Consider the following 17,617-nt stretch of genomic DNA (forward strand, 5'->3'; position numbering starts at 1 on the left):
CCCAGCCCCCCCAGCCGCTCCCCATCAGCCTGGGGCTCCAGACCCCTCTATGAGCTTTGTTGCCCTGTCTGGTCACTCTCCAGCCCCTCCAGGTCCTTCTGGGAATGAGGGGCCCAACACTGAGCCCAGAATTCGAGGGGCAGCCTCACCAGTGCATTTTCCACTGGCCAAGGTTTCTCTCACAGGGGACAGTGATGGCTTGCAAAGGATGATTCCCCCACCCCACTGTCCCCACCACCACCTAAGACGTGACGGTTGCCTCTTCTCCCCTTTGCCAGCCTCCAGCTCAGGCCACCTCCTCCATCCCCAGCCCCGTCTCATCAAAGGGCTCTGTGTTGTGCTTCCCGCGCCTATTGAGGCCGGCACTACAAATTATCCTTTCGTCGCCCCCGCTGCACAGCGCAGGAGTCCCTGTCCCCCTCTACACTCTCCAAGTTCAACGCCCAAAAAAAATCGTATTTTTTTTCCCCCATGAAAAACCATCCACCTGCTCTGACTTTCACCCCCACCCCATCTTCTGCCCTTCCCTGGTGTTTTGCCTGCTCTTACAGGAAAACTTTCACAATGAAAGAGATCAGCGATGGTGGGGAGGATAACATGGGAGCCAGCATCCATCCAGACAGCTGCTCCTGCTCCAGAAGCCACCAATAAAGATTTTGTTTTCCCTTCTCCCTTCACATGCTAATCACCCAGAAGCGATTAAAGTTGCAGCCTGACTCCAAGGAAAGAAAGAAAGAGAGGCAAGGGGCCGAGAGAGGAATTTTTTTCAGTGCTGAGTAGCAAGGGGGGAGAAATTGGGGAAGGGAAAACAAAACAAAGCAGCAAAAACAAGAAATGCGAGGACTTGAAGAAGCCTCATTCCATATGGTTGGTCACGTCCATCCCTTTCAGCATTCAATCTCAAAGTGACCGGGCAAGGGGCCTATTAAAGATCCCTGCTTTCCTATTAGTATTCCTCCTTCCCAGCCGGAGGAGGAGGTGAAGTGGGGGAAAAGTGAGATGGCAGCGGGTTTGGGGAGGGCGCTGGGAAATTCCTGGCATTTTTCTGCCTTTGTGTCTGGGGGCTGAACTGAAAAGGAGGGATGCAGAGCTGCATTAAGCCTCCTGTACCCTCCAGCAGAGAAGGGATTGTGCTGGCAGAACTGAGAGCTTTTTTATCCCCTTCCTTGGTCAGCTTCCAAGAAAAAAAAACCTACAGATTTGGTCGTTTTTTGAGGGAGACACAGCTCTCAAGGGAACTCGGAGTTCTCCCTTGATAACACAGACACCTTTGGATCCCCACAAGCAAGGCCTGTTCTGATCTTCTCCTTATATCCCTGAGGGCTCAATCCCTTCAGGTTTTTGTCCGGTTTCCCTTTATAATTGCCACCTGATGGGACTCCCCTGGCTCCTCTTTCAGCGTGATGATACACTGCTCCACTTCGCTGTCAGATCCCAGCTAGTCACATTCCTCAGGGCGTAACGACAACCACCATGGGTTCAGAGCAAAGCCTGATCTAAGCCACCACTATGTTCCCTTCATAACTAGAGGTGGATAAAGAGGAAAAGTAGTCAGGGAGGAATATTTCTAGGAAGAAGTATGAGAATTGCAGCAGTAGGTGACCTCCCCAGCAGCTCCGGCACGAGGATGTCTGTCCAGAGCAACAAAGCTGGTAAGGGGTCTGGAGCACAAGTCTTATGAGGAGCACCTGAGGGACCTGGGGGTGTTTCGGCTGGAGAAAAGGAGGGTGAGAGGAGACCTTATCACTCCCTACAACTGCCTGACAGGAGGGGGTAGTGAGGTGGGTGTTGGTCTCTTCTCCCTGGTAATGGGCAATAGGACAAGAGGAAATGTCCTCATGTTGCACCAGGGCAGGTTTAGGTTGGACATTAGGAAAAACTTTTTCACCAAAAGGGTTGTCAAGCACTGGAAGGGGCTGCCCAGGGAAGGGTCGAGTCCCCATCCCTAGGGGTATTTAAAAGCTGGGCAGATGAGGTACTTAGGGACAGGGTTTAGTGGTGGGATGGCAGGGTTAGGGTAACGGTTGGACTTGATGGTTTTAAAAGGGTTTTCCAACCTGAACAATTCTATGATTCTATGTTTATCATCCACTGATAGACCTGTCCTCCATGAATGGTGGTCTTGGCACTCTTAGGTTTATGGTTGGACTTGATCTTAAAAGTCTTTTCCAACCTAAATATTTCTGTAATTCTGTGAATTATTCTAATCCTTTTTCAGCTTTATTCAAGCTTCTGTTCTACGCAGCATCCTGAGGCAGTGAGAGCCACACCTGAGTTCTGCCCAGCTTTGGTTTGGGTGAGGGATGCCACCCAGCTGCTGAGTTACAGAAAGGAGCAAATGCTCCTGCCTCCTCCTCCTCCTCGCTGCCATATCGTTCCGGATGTTGCGCTGTTCTCCTGCTCGGGCTGTTCTCCTGCTCGGCTTTCTCTTCTGCAGACAATGGAGTCCCAGTCTATTCCCTAGGTAGTGCTTACACAGAAGTCGTTCAGGGCCTGTAATTGTTCCTGGTGCTTATACCTTTTCCAGTCCCATTGTATCCCATTGAGGTGGGGGGATCAGCATTGTATACACCATGCAAAGAGGTCAATGCCCCAGAGATTTACTCAATGCTATGGGTGAGCTTTTTAACGTTATTCCTTTCTTAAAAACTCTAAACTTCTATTTGACCTTTTTGACTCTGGCTGAGTGCAGTGATGACATTTCACTCAGCTCTTTCCAGGGACACAAAGGTGTCACCCTGGGAATGGTTAATTTGGGGCCCATGCATGATTAGGCTGCTTTTTTTCCATGTGCAGCCTTTTACACTTTTCAGCATCAAACATGGACTGTCCCTTTTCCTGCTCGCTTCCTACAGACTAGAAAAATCCTGCAGATTTTTATGCTGAGCTTTCAGCTGCATGAATCTATACTGGTTTATTATTCACAACCCCTTTGCCAGATCACCCCTGAAAAGACTGAGCACAACAAGGCCAGAAGAGGCTGGGACCTACTACCATCATGTCTCTACTGGGAAAATCAGCCATGCATTCCTATTCTTTGTTCCCCAGCTTTGAGCGTTTAATTAATCCACTGCAGCTTGTGAATAACGACGATAGGGTAGTCTTCGCAGGATTTGGATCAGTCCAATCAGATTGGATCATGTACCATCTCACCCCTATTTTTGACAGAACCCAGCAAAAGAGGCCAGAAAGCCCACAGGATGGCCTCACTCTTGACGTTCAGCCTACATCTTTCTGGTGGCCATGAGGCAGCATTCCCACAAGAGGCCTTCCTGTAATCCACAGGATCCCACGAGAAGATGAATGTGCCTAACAGCATGAGACCCAAGCACTGAGATAGTCCCCTAAGATCTGCCAGGATTGACTCTCCTTAGGGGACTCATCTCACCTTATCCCACTCAGCCGACCTGAAATACATAGCTCCTGGTTTTTCTCCCTTCCTCCATCCACTTGGCACCAGGAGGAAAAATGTGCGGGATTTTGCATCATGGAGAGCTATAAACTGTGTCCAGATCTGTCGCACGGAAAGAATTATGATGAGCCGACATATCCACATGCCATTTGATAGCTAAAAATAGGGAGCGTCCATCTGAAATCGCCAAGCCCCACCTCGGCGCACCCGTGGAGTGCCCAGCAGGATGTGTGTTTGCAATAACACAATGAAAAATGGTGAATGCTAAATATAGGGAGAGCTGCTCTTAAGTGCAGGTAGGTGGGGTGGAATATGTGCTGTGCCAGTAGCTTGGCTTTTGGCTAGTAAATAAGAGATGATAACAGCCAAGGAACTGAGGCAGGAAGAACTTCATTTACCCCTGAATACGTGCCGTCTTGTGCTTCTGTCTCCTGCCAAGAGTGACCTCAAGGAAATAGGGAGCTCCTCACCACCTCCTGTGCCTCTCCTTCCCTACTCCGCTTTCTGCTTTTGACTGGTTTGCAAGGGCCAGCTGGCCCTTCTGTTGACCATGCTCAGAAGATGCACCAGCACTGCGTAGTGAGATCCACAGAGAATCTCTCTCATTCATTGACAAATGAATGTCTCATATCAAACTCAGAGCTCACTGGAGAGGAAAAACTCTCTGTGGCTAATACACCAGAGGAGGGTTCAGGCTTCCGTTTTCTTTCTCATTACTTCCTGTGATTATTCCCTGTGCTGTTCAATGAGGAATGGTTGATCCTATCCTGCCCGGTGCCGTAGAAGCCAGGGATGATTCAGACTCAGCGATGTCACGTCATAATAGGTAAAGATTGATCCCAGCTTGGGCTAGTCATCACTGCGGCTTGGTTCTCTCATTCTCACTCATCTGAGGTTAAGCACTCAAAACAATACAACAAAGTTGGGACCTACTCACCCAAGTCTGAGGGTGAGTTCAGGCAGCCCATATTCTGTTTTGCCATCTGTAGAAAATGATCAATAACGTTTTCTAGCCTGTTTTCCATGTTTGCCTTCCAGGGCTACATGCAGGCTGGTCACTTTGAGGGAATAAATGCTGTTCTGTAATGCTATCACATGCAGATATGTTAAAGAGACAAAGAAAACAGAGGACAAGCAGATTTTTTTCAGAGAAAATATTTTTTGGGTGATTCAGTGTGTGAACTATAATGTTACAGCACCAACCTCTTTTTTAATCCAGCATCTTGGAAAGCAACATTAAGAATCAACACCTAGGTTTGTCATCTACCCTGTGATTCCAGTTGCTTTGAAGGAGGTGAGGCTCTTCCTCCAGGGAAGATTCTCAGGGGACAGCCGTTGTTTTCACATTCCTTGTTTCAGAGAGTTTTTTCCTCATTATATAGCAGGCAGTTTACATTGATCCATGTGAAGCTTTATGTATTAACTAAAGGGGTTCCTGGAGCCTAGGTAGGAATTCATTTTGTTCTCAAGATCTTTGAGCCAAAAGGGTAGAAGTTCTTGCAAAGTTACCTGACTCTTCCCAGTGTTGCAGCATCCTTCTCACCCTTGTGAACCCATCCTGCTCCTTCCAGCCTTCCTACCAGCTGCTCCAGAGTATCAATATCATCAACATGGCCACCACACATGGATGGGCAACCCTGCCTTCACCAAAGCAATTCACTGGTCATCTCAATATTTGAGACCCCCGTTGTCCAGGGGCTTAGAAATATAGAAATAGAGCAGACTTACATTTTCTTTGTTAACTTAGGATCCCAAATATCTCCAAATGCCAAGAAAGTGAGTATGCCACTATCTTCTGGGGCAGGAGAGGATAACTATGCCTCATCTAACATTAGCCACAGAAAAAATAAGCATCCATGCTAATCTCTCTCTGTTCATCCCACCCAGGGAAATGTAGGCTTCTGAGACTGGTGGTGTCAATCATATACAGGGGAACCTCTCCGACTCCACTGACTGGACAGGCCCTGAATGGAGAGACCCACTGGAAAATGGTCAGCTGCTGGTGAAAGAGGACCTACAGGAACTTTACAGTTGTGCATACAGCACTTACTGGCTGGGTGTTGACCGACACTAAGCCTTCCCTTTGACTGCAGTATAGAATCATAGAATCATAGAATCATAGAATCATAGAACGTTTTGGGTTGGAAGGGACCGCTAGAGGTCATCCAGTCCAACCCCCCTGCTAACTAGATCAGGTTGCTCATGATGCCAGCTCCACCCCGCTCTTGGCAAGGTTGGGATCTAGCTCAAATCATGGAGTAGGTCAATCAGCCAAAGCATAGAAAGCATCCCCTCTTCCTCCCCTGCTGCCTGATTTGCCAAACCCATAAGCTTGATCAGTCATCAGAGCTATGGGATCTCTCCAGCATGTTCACTGCTGGTGGTGGGTTTAGCTCTGGCTGTTTGCAAGCCTATTGGGAAGGAATTGCATGTTTTCTTTGAGTGGATTTGTCATTTGTTAGCAGGGAAATCAATCACACTCAACCAGGTAAAGAGAAGCCAAAGCCTTGCATGTCCTTTTGTATCTTTTGCAGATGTTCTGTTAAGTGGACCGTAGCTCACTTACATACAGGATGTAGCAACATAATGACAGCTTCCTTTGGTCCCAGAAATTTCAGCAAAGCTCTCCCCACAACAGGGGTATTCCCACCATGTTTGTTACAGAGCTAGCAAGCATTCTGGAGTAGGTCCAGCCCAGCCCCCTGTTCTTCCTGGAATTTCCTTTTATTGTTAATCTCAACAGTGAGGAACAGAGACCTCAGCCGGAGTGTTCTTCTGGACATTCGACTTTCTAACCAGCAACCCTTTTTTGTGATGATTGTTCCCACCTCTGGAAGGAGAGATTCAAACTGCCTCCTTGGCTAACTGTTATTTTAACTGACTCAGGCAGAATAGCTCTGCTTCGCTGTGCCCTCCCTGGCACTTGGCACAGAGCTGAATCCTGCAAAACCCTCCGCCTCTCTGCAGTGTATTCAGATCTTCTGCCCTTCTGCATGCATACACCGTTGCACAGGTTGCTTTGTATAAATATTTCTTTCAAATGCAGAAACACCAACAAAGCAGCCACGTCTTTCACCTCCAGGAGCACAGGATATCATTCTGGTCCCCTCAATAAATAGTGTTTCCATTTGAGATGCCCCAGAGACTCCTCCACGGCTTCCAGCTACTGCTCCAAAAAGACACACGCCTCTGTGGGTGAATGTCCAAAATACTGGTGACTTGAATCACACTCCACCCTTAACTTGTGCCCCAGAAGTGGTTTCATTTCAGCAAAGGGCAAAGCAGGGGGTCATTGGATGTGATGTGCAGCCTTCCAGGTTGCTAGATCCATGTTGTAATCTTCATGTAACTGCAAGGACTCAGCTGCAAGAACTCCCAGAGAGAGGAGACCAGGCCACATGCCACAGATTACTGGACATTTATTGCCTTATTTGTTAATTTTCTTCTTTTTTTCTCCACCCTGCCTTTTAACTCTCCTCCCGTCGTTATCTCGGCACAGCTGCAGTCCATCGCACTGCAGAGCAGGGGGTAAGTGGGTGCGTGCCCGTGGCTGGTGCAAGTGTAGGGGTACACTTGCAGAGCTCCCTCCTTCAGGCTTCTCAACCTCAGAGGCAGAACTGACATTTTTAGGACAAAGCAACTCCCCCGAGACCACAGCCTGCATCTGCGAGCTAAATCCCTCCTCTTGCAGGTAGCAGAGAGCTGAGGTACCTTCTGTAAAAAGCAGGGTTGTATCTGATGTAAAATACCGAGGTGAAGAGTTGTGAATGCTGCTAATTCTCCTTTGCGGTGCCTGGGAACAGCCACAAAATGCCAGGTCCCCAGGTACCTAATTAGCATCCTTAACCCAGCCAAGATAGGCTTCATCCTATGCTGGGACAGGGATGCTCTCCAATGCTTATTTGCACAGCACTTAGCAAAAGGCTGTTTTGAACCCATCTGAGCTTGCTTAGATCAATGAAAACCACAAGAATGAATAGTAACATTCCTGAGCTCTATTAAGTCCCATTTCATTGCGAAGGTGCCAGGCTAAAAGAAGAATTTCTTTTTACTGGTACGAGGCGGTAGGCAGACTCCCTTCAGGCTGGCTTGACCTCAAGTGGGTGAAGTGTTTGCACAGGGTCTCCTGGCAACAATTTCCCAGCATCTGGGCAGTAGATTTGGAAGTGGCTTAAGCTGAATCAACAGTGACTCCACATTTGGGGTGATCTGGGTTAGTAACTCCTGCCTAAACTGTCCTAGACCTCCTCACCAGAGAGTTAAACCCAACACAGATGCCCAGCACCCATTTGCAGCATGAAACATATCATAAACCTTTCCTGAGAAGCACCCAAGTCAGACCTTTGCTGGGTGTCCTGGAACCGTGATGAAGACAGGGTCTCAGGTCTTTTCCTTCCCAGCTGCCAGGAAGCCCTGAGATGTCTTTCGTTTTGCAAACGCCATGCAAAAGTGTCATGCTGGGGGTATCACTGATGTGGGCACCTGCACAGACCCACAGGAACAGTGAGGGACTGGTGGGATTGACATTTCCTCTGTTATCCTCCACCTCATTTCCCCACCACACACCTTCTTTGTCTGGAGCACAAGTCTTACGAGGAGCGGCTGAGGGAACTGGGGTGGTTTAGTCTGGAGAAAAGGAGGCTGAGGGGAGACCTGATCACCCTCTACAACTGCCTGACAGGAGGCTGTAGCGAGGTGGGGGTCAGCCTCTTCTCCCTGGGAACAGGACGAGGGGGAATGGTCTGAAGTTGCACCAGGGCAGGTTTAGGTTGGACATTAGGAAAAATTTCTTCACAGAAAGGGCTGTCAAGCACTGGAATGGGCTGCCCAGGGAGGCGATCGAGTCCCCATCCCTGGAGGGATTTAAAAGAAGGATAGATGAGGTGCTTAGGGACATGGTTTAGTGGTGGGATGGCAGGGTTATGTTAACAGTCAGACTTGATGATCTTAAAGGTCTTTTCCAACCTAAATGATTCTATGATTCTGTTCCCTGCAGAGGTATTTTGGCCAGATGTTGTGGTGCAAACAGGAATTTTCCTGTCTCCTCTGCACTTGTCCAGCAGGGAAATACAGGACTTGTATCTCCTTCCTTATCAATCTTTTGGTGATGCTGCATTCATCTAAGACAGACTTAATTTCTCCTCCTTCCTCAGAAAGATGCTGCCCCAGCCAGGATTCACCAGCTACTGTCAAGATCCATGCCAAGGAGTGAGCCAGCATGTCCTACTGATGAAGATTAGCTTTGTTGTCCATTAAATATACCAAGTAAAATTGCAAATAAAACATGCCAAATGAAATTGTAAATGAAATTATAAAATAAAACTGAAATGTGCTGTGATTTGTACTTCTCTTTCTTAGGCTGCAGGGGTTTAAGGGGGTTCTTTGTGCGACCAATGTCCTTCTGTAATTCCCATTACTGCTGATGAGAATGACGCATTTCCACTAACTGGATGAATGTCCCTTAAATTAATCTTCACTAAAACATGGGAGTAGGGAAATAAAAGGGAGGCAGAGTTTCAATTAGCTTCCAGTTTGTTTTTATTCCTGTCTTTAAATACAGGAGAGCTCTATATAAAACATAAAAAAACCCAAAACACTATTAAGCAAGAAGAAGAGCAAATGAGTTTATCCGTAAAAAACTTCAGTTCTTGGAAATAATAACATTTATTATATCTACTGCATGTTCTTCCTCTAAATTTCAAAAGCTCTCATAGACCCAGTCCACTACTGTCTTGTTAACCTTGTTGAGATGCAGGATGCAATTTACAGCTTGCATTGGGAAACTAAGGCACTGGAAGAGAAAAATAGATGTTAAAAGCTAAACCAACATCAGTATTAGAAATGAGACTTAGAGTGGGATTCACCTCACCTGGCTGCAATAAGTGACCCATCTGGCCTAGCTTGGGTTCCCACCGGAGAGTTGAATTCCCCCTACAAAAAGCGTATTTCTCCCCTTAGTCTACCACAAGCAAATGCCAGTGTAAAGATGGGAGATGCTGGGGGATGCAGGATTTACACCAGCTCTGCCATGTTGATGTCCCAAAGAGGAGTTTTGGGGCAGGAAGGAAGCCAACTGTGGCAATTCATAGCTCAGCACCCCACAGTTTGCACTCAGCATAAGAGGAATTGCTCACAAGACGAGCTGGGAGCATCAGCCCCACAGTCAACACTGGAGCAGGGGAGGGGGGCATGAGATTTTTGATGGCACTGAAGGAGGCGGAGGGGTCAGCCACCATTATGGGACATGAGGCTTCCATCTGACCCCCTCTTTACTCTTTATTTTTCCATCATATCTAAAAGAGCACAAGGGCAAGCAGGAGGACATGCCCTGAAACACTTGAAATTCAGGACAGGACCAGAGAGACAAGCAAACAGGATGTGCCCAAGGCTACTTGACTCAACCCGACCATTAACCTTCCTGTCCTGTCTTCCAGCTCATTGCAACACTCAGCAACCCTTGCTGTCCCCCATGTACCCCCAACAAAGCCCTAACCACCTCCTAAATCCACCATGCTACCACTGGATGCTTCATGGAGGGGGGGACCACAAAGAAAAATCACGTACAACAAGCTCTCCCCCATCCCTTTCCTCTCTCCGGGCTTCGAACGATTCGCCTCATCTCTAATAATTCAATGAGCTTTGTTATGACAGGGCAATGCAGTTAATGGAGAGTGAAATTGAAGAAGAATGTGTGGAAGTTGCAGCTTTTATCTCTAAAACAAATAGTGAATTCCTCGGGGCGGCTGCAGCCCCAAACAATGATCCGGGCTGCCGGACCTTTGCAGGTTGCCCTGGTAACTCCCAGGCTGTTTCGGGGCATATCCTCCTCAAAGGGGGAAGAGAAGGCTGTGAAGCCTATGGGAAGAGATGTGGAGTTGGCCTTTGGAGAGCAGTGTGCACCCAAGAGGCACAGAAGATATTTGGGTTGGAGGGATGCGCTGCACCCAATGCCAAGGCCCAGAGGATCATCGTGGGAAATTCTCACTGAATCCAGGAGATTGGGACCCCGAGGAGTTCCCCTGATCCCTCTGGAAGGAAATAATGCTGGTCCATTGTCCAGCAAAAGGGAGCAATCCACCCCTGATCTATTTTAGAGGTCGTCTAATGGTCTTTTCCAGCCCACAGACCTCTGCAGGAGTTTGTGGGGAGGATGAACAGAAGGGACTTTGGGACAGGAGTGATATCATTCTCCACTCACTCTGGGCTTGAAAAAGGAGATGTCTGTTTAGCTGGAGACATGCAGAGCGACAGGTTTCCTCCAGTGCCTATTTCTAGAGGCAGAAAATGTGTCTAGCTGCCTGCCTGTCCCTCCTAAAGGGTTGCTTGTTTTTCTTTCGGCATCCCTCACCCTTCCCTTTTAATACAAACCATTATGCAACATCTATGTGAAGGACAATGCAAGACAGAAGCAATATGAAACTTCCAGATGTATCTACAAATGCTCTTTAGCCCCAGTGGGGGGAGTCTGGCCTCTCCACATCACCTTTTCCAATGCACCTGCCATACAATAGCCATTAATATCCATTGTAGCTGCTCCACATCTCCTCTCTGGGAATGTGCTTCTTGCCACGAAGATGTTCCCCTGTTGCCTTGAAGTCAGCTCCAGTACTTGAGACACCTCCAAACACCTATGTCTAATCCATCCCAACCCCACCACATCAGTAGTTGAACGAGGGCTGCCATGCAGCCTTCAGGGCAGAGGAGAAAGGCGACCATTTGGATGGAGCTCGTTAAAAATAATTTCTCTTCCTCCACAAAGCCACGGTGATGTGCAGACAGGGCTCAATGCCTTCCAAGCACCGAGGGAGCCCTGCCCTGGGAGGCAGACAGGTTTGATTTCTTTGTGCACAGCTCACTGAAGGGTTTGGAAAGGATTCAAGGAGGATGAGCTAAGCCAATGCAGTTACGTGACCCTGTGTGCAAGACGGGTTTCTGCTGAGATCAGGTTGGTTCTTGAGCCATCTGAAAGCAGCCCTTCTCCATGCACCATATGTGGGGCTGAGCCGCAGATTCAGGTGCTTGATGAAACCTAGGTAGTCTGAGACATCCCCCTGGGGGTGGTGGATTTGACATGGGACACATGAGACACCTATGCAGCCCTGGACCAGCATGTGGAGGTTGGGAAGGACCCCTTATGAAGCAGGATGCCTATTTTTAGGCAATTCAGTTGAACCCCAAGTCAAGAAGTGAGTGGGGTTTAAGAGAGCAGTTCAGCTCATCTGATATCTTTGTGTCCTTCAGGCTGGTAATTTCTCTCCAGGCTCTTCAGAGTAGGGACAGGATTCGGTTGCTTAAATGGAGGCTGTGAGGTGTGATTTTGCACGCTGTGGTGTAAAGTCAGCTGGACCAGAGCTGCTGCTCCAGAGGGTTTGGGTTTCACAGAAGCTTGTGCATCCCCTTGAAGACATCTCTAGTACCTGAGATGCCTCCACCAAGCAACTGCACAGCACCCTCCTTTTCTAGTGATGATAACAGCAGCTCCGACACCACCCCAAATGGAGATACGTACAACTACTGTGGAGACACAGACACACAAATGTAGGTGCCTTGGTCTGGACCTGAATCTACCCACAGACAGGTATGCGTGTGCATCTGTGCACGGTGGAGGTGGTGACCAAGCTCCTGGAGCATGTGTGTTGCAGGAAGGTCAGCAGCTCGCTGAAAACAAAATTCCTCCTTTCCTTCTCTTAAAAAGTTAAACCCAAGAGAATCAGAAATTATAAATTGTCCCAGCAGCCAAGTCCAAAATGAAGTGGAGGAACAGAAGTCCTTCAGTATAGGATCATAGCTGAGATCATAGAATCATAGAATCATAGAATCATAGAATCATAGAATCACAGAATGTTTTGGGTTGGAAGGGACCCCTAGAGGTCACCCAGTCCAACCCCCCTGCAGGGAGCAGGGACACCGCTAACCAGATCAGGTTGCTCACAGCCCCGTCCAACCTGGCCTTGAATGTTTCCAGGGATGGGGCCTCCACCACCTCTCTGGGCAACCCGTTCCAGTGTTTCACCACCCTCATTGTAAAGAACTTCTTCCTTAGATCCAGTCTAAACCTACCTTGCTTCAGTTTAAAATCATCCCCCCTTGTCCTGTCACAGCTGTCCCTACTAAAAAGATCGGGAGCTTATTTCAGAGCCTAGGGCTGAACCCGGATAAGTTTTTGTCTAATACATCAATTCCAAAAAGTTTTTTGCCTCTTCACTTGCCGGAGTTTGGGAAACCATGGCTAGCCTTGTGAGCGGTATCCCCTACTGTTCTTAGCTTTCTCAAAAAAATCCTGCTCCTGAGGCTATTTTCATTTCAGTTCCTCCTGCTGGGCCAGGTCCAAGGTAAGGAACAGACCTCTCCATGACACATCTGACTCCCCATTTTCTGCAGTACATGAAAATTGCCTCCATTCCCCTTCCCGTGCACACCACAAATTTTTTCCCTGATTTTTTTTTTTTTCTCATGAACAGCCTCTTTTCCCCACTACAGGTGTAGCTGCAAACTTCACTCCATCAGTGGTCCCGTTTCCTTGAGCCTATCTGTCAAGCAGACACCAGATCATAGGCATTTTTATCTCTTGCCGAAGGGAGGGTAGTTTGGAGATTTTTTTTTTTTTTTTTGCTTTTCTTGCTGAAATAGCCACTGGTGCTCTTCACGCCAGGAGCCCACGTGCTGTTGTTCGTGCTGTTACTCACACCAGAGATATCAGCCCCACGCGCTGCTGTTCATCTTCCCATCTTAACCCCAAATTTGAATTCCAACTTTGTGCTCCGTCGCTCAGGGAAGATAAGTGATGACATTCAGTAAAATCGGATTACTGGCAAGTTAAATGATCCTAAGCTGGATCTCAGCCCAAGGATTTTCATGCTGCGTAGGCTTTCCTCGGTCATTTTCGGTGAAAAGAGGTAAATATTGCAAGGATGCCTGGAGACGTCAGTCAAATGTTATGACGAATCTGAACACAGCTGAGAGGAAATTACATGGTACAGAGAAGAAAAAGCTTTCTTTGGGAATTTATCCCAGTGCTGCGAGGCACAAGAACATCTCCTACGCTACATTTTCTTCTCGTTTGCCCAGTTTACTTGTAAGTGGCAAAAGAAATGCGGTTTCCAGAGCCTTTGGGGAACCATGAAAGCATCTTATGGCTTCCCCAAAAGAAATCTTGTGTCACGTGCAGTCGTCTTCCTCGTGAGCCTGTTTCAGCCCAGCTGAGTTACGTACCTTAGAGCTACTGGCTCCTTGTTCTGCTCTTTCACAATCTTAGGTAAATATTTAGCTGGGACAGAAGGAGTAAGGTATACATGAACCTGTGTGTGTAACCACATCAGTATCAAGCTTAAAAAAGACACCTGAGTGACCTAAGCCCATGAGATTTTTAATAATATTAATGTTGATAATACATTTTTGGAGTAAATTCTTATCTTTTTGCTCCCGTTTCTCAAGCAGGTGTGCAGACCGTTCTCCCAAGAGCTTCTCTGCGCCGCTAAGGCAGGGCTTTTCATGTTTGGAATTGAAAGCAAAAGCCTTTATATAATTTCCTGACCCCATGATGCTGGTATTTAGGAAAACTTCCAAAGCTGGGACACTCGAGATAAAGCTCCCTGTTAGCATTGTTACACGGCTTTGGGTGTAAGCCAGGTTTACCTGTTTCTTTGAAACACTGATGACTTTCTGATGTCCCTAGAAGCACCCAGTTTCCCAAGTGAGAGCTTTTTCTGACCTTTTCCCCCAGCTGATGGTTAGGCATGGGAGCAGGATCTGCTTTAACAGACATCCAGCTTTTGAAGCAGTCATGCTAAATATCCCTTTCTTTCTTCCTTCAGCTGCTCGTGATTCATAGTCTTGATCTGACACCCTCTTAGTAATTACCCCCTTTGCGGCAGAGACGAAAAGCAGATCCTGAGCCGACGCAAGCGGGAAGGCGCCTGTACCCTGCAAAGCAGCAGAAATAGCGCGGATCCTTTCTGCTGCCTCTTTGGAAAAAGGTGGTTTAACACCGTGTTTCTGGATGAAGCTGTTTTCCCAAGAAGTGGAGGCCGTGCCGTTATTTTAGCCGCCACAGCAATTGCCAGCAGCCAAGGCTTGCAGCAAGGGAGGACCTGCATGACCATGCAGCAGGGAGCAGTCAGAGAGGAGGCTGGAGACCCTCTAGAGATAGCCCTGCTGAGCGTGAAGCAATACCCAGCACAGATGGCAGAGCCGTTATAATTTGGTATACAATGATAACCACAAAGCCCCCTAAGGAAGCTTTCTGCACAGCATGCACCCTCCCTCTACAGTGACTGCGCCCTCCTCCTTGTCTCTGAAGGGCAAAGGAGGTCCAACAGGCGTGCTGAGAGCAGACCCCTGCTGAGGATTGACAAAACTCCCTGCCTAAGTGGCAGGCTGTCTGATAATTTAAGAGAAAACCTACAGCTCAGATAGAATCATAGAATTCTTTAGGTTGGAAAAGACCTTTAAGATCAAGCCCAACTGTTCCCCTACCCCTGCCATCCCACCACTAAACCCTGTCCCTAAGCACCTTGTCTGCCTGGCTTTTAAATCCCTCCAGGGATGGGGACTCAACCCCTTCCCTGGGCAGCTCCTTCTAGTGCTTGACAACCCTTGCGGGGAAGAAATTTTTAAAAAAAAATTTCTAGAAAGACCTAGGCATGAAATACTTGGGGGTGAGGTTCCCTCCTCCCTGCACAAGGCCAAAGGACCACTGCAGCCCAGATCTGCTGATGAGACCAGCCCGATGAATTTCTTCTCCTCCCAAACTCTCAATACAATCATTGCAGCATAAATCCAATGGCCATTGAAGCCAGCCTGATTTTTAAGTGGATTTCAGGCCATTCTCTTTTCCTTAGGTCTATTTGAGTTGCTGCCCAGGGAGCTCTGCTCTTGTCTGTTCTTGCCACAGCCCTCACCCACCGTGGAGACCCAACAGACCCTGGGGGAGCCCCAGTCTCCCAGGAACTGTTACCCCAGAGCAAGGTGCCGCGGGATATTTTTGCAGTGTGCAGTAAACAGAGTGTTCGAGGAGCTCAGCATCCCTTTCCTCCTCGTCCCAGGGACACTGTTATATTGATGCAGCTCAGGTTTTTCCCTAGGCTGTCTTGATTTGGCAGCTAACACCAAAATACACTGATTGGGAGAGTGTGTGTTGGGAGGAGAGGGGGGAAATGTGATCTGTTATTAAAAATATTCTGCAGGGAGAGAAGGAACTGTGTGCGTCTCTAATACTGGCAAGATTAATAATGTGCATCGACACATCCATTCATTTATTGTAGCTCGAGTTTTGTGGCTTTTAGGTATTGTGCAATGCAGAGTTGTAGCAAGAGGAGGTGAGGCTGGGCTGAGGGACACGGGAAGTCTCTCTGCACTGACCCAGAAGCTAAAATCAGGACAAGAAGCCTCTTCTGGGGACAACATGCAAAGCAGGTAGGGAGGGCTGAGCGAGCTAACCCAAGCCTCTCCTCAAGTCTTCTCAAGGTGACCTTGCAAGAAGAAGAAAGCCCACCTTTAACTGAAGGCATCAAGAAAACTAAGTCTGAAGAATCATTTTTGGAGTGGAGATTATTTTTACCACCTCTGGGTCCAGGCTGGGAAGGTTCATGGGTTAGTGGGCTCTGTCAGTGCAAGGGGGAGGATTCGGTGCAAAGCTCTGGGCTTATTTTTAGTCTCCTCCTAGCTGCAGTGAACGCTCCTTGCCTGAACACTAGATAAAAAAACTTTCAGCGCCCTTCCCGCTTGCCACAAAAAATGCAAAGATTTGGTAATAATTTTGTCCTTAGTACGTTGGGCATGTTGCTTCCTTCGAGACATTCTCAAAGCGGTACAAGCCTTCCCTAGAAAACATCTTATGCAAATGTACATTAATTTTGTACCATCAGAGTATAGACGGTGGAGGGGGTGCACCTGCAGAGAGCAGTCCCAAATCAAACCCCGCTCCAGATAAGAATCCCAAATCAGCCCCAAGCCATGGTCAGCATCCCAAATCAAACCCAGCCTAGACGAAAATCCCCAAGTAACCCCCACGCAGATGGGAACCCAAAATCAAACACAACCCCCTATCCAGATGAAAATCCCAAATCCACCCCCAAATGCCCATCCTGATAAAAATCCCAAATTTCCCCCATGCGGGTGGGAATCCCAAATTGATCCCCATATCCCCATCCAGATGTCAATCACAAATCCTTACTCATGTGGGTGGGAATTTGAAATCAATCTACAAACCCCCATTAAGATGAAAATTCCCAATCCCTCCCAAGCCCCCACCCTGATGAAAATCCAAAATCTTCCCCAAGCAGCTGTCCTGATAAACACCCCAAATCCCAACTGCCCCCAAGCCCTCATCCCGACAAAAACCTGAAATTCACCCCCAACTCCAGTGACACCCCCAAATCTTCTCCAGTCAGGGAGGAATCCCAAATCATCCCCACTCCCCCTGTTCCGATGATAACCTCAAATCCCTCCAGGGAAACTGGAGTCCCAGACCCTGCCCTCAACCCCCCATCCCAACCAAAGCGCCAAATGCCCCTGAAGCCCCCATCCTGATGAACACCCCAAATCCACCCACAAGAAGGTGGGAAAACCAACCCCCCCAAAGTCCTCATCCCAACAAAAATCCTAAACCCCCATGCAGGCTGGAGTCCCAGATTCCTGTGTTCCCCCCTCTCCCCCCTCCAACCAAGTCCCCATCCTAATGAAAACTGCAAATGGCCCCCAAGCCTCCAGTTCCAATGAAACCCCCACATCTCCCCATGCAGAGGGGGGGAATCCCAAGTCCTCCCCAACCCCTCCCAATTCAGGGGGGGAATCCCAAATCTCCTCCAAACCCACATGCCAAAGAAAACCCCAAATCCCTCCACGTGCAGGTGGGAATCCCACACCCTCCCCCAAGCCCTCGCCTGATAAAAACCCCAAATCCATCCTCAAACCCACTGACACCCCCAAATCCTCCCCCCAACTCTAACTAAATCACACCCACCGGTTGGGGGGGATTCCAATTCCTCCCCACCCCCCTATTCCACTGACAACCTGAAATTCCCCCATGCAGGTGGGAGTCCCAGATCCCCCCCCAAACCCCCATCCCCATGAAAACCCCAAATGTCCCCAAGCCTACCCATCCCGGTGAAAACCCGAAATCCATCCCCAAACCCAACAAAATCCCCAAACACCCCCCCCAACACGACGAAAATCACAAATCTTTCCCCCAAACCCCCAAATCCC

The sequence above is a fragment of the Egretta garzetta genome, unplaced genomic scaffold (genome assembly GCF_000687185.1).
Source record: "Egretta garzetta isolate BGI_Z169 unplaced genomic scaffold, ASM68718v1 scaffold260, whole genome shotgun sequence".
Lineage (NCBI taxonomy): Eukaryota > Metazoa > Chordata > Aves > Pelecaniformes > Ardeidae > Egretta > Egretta garzetta.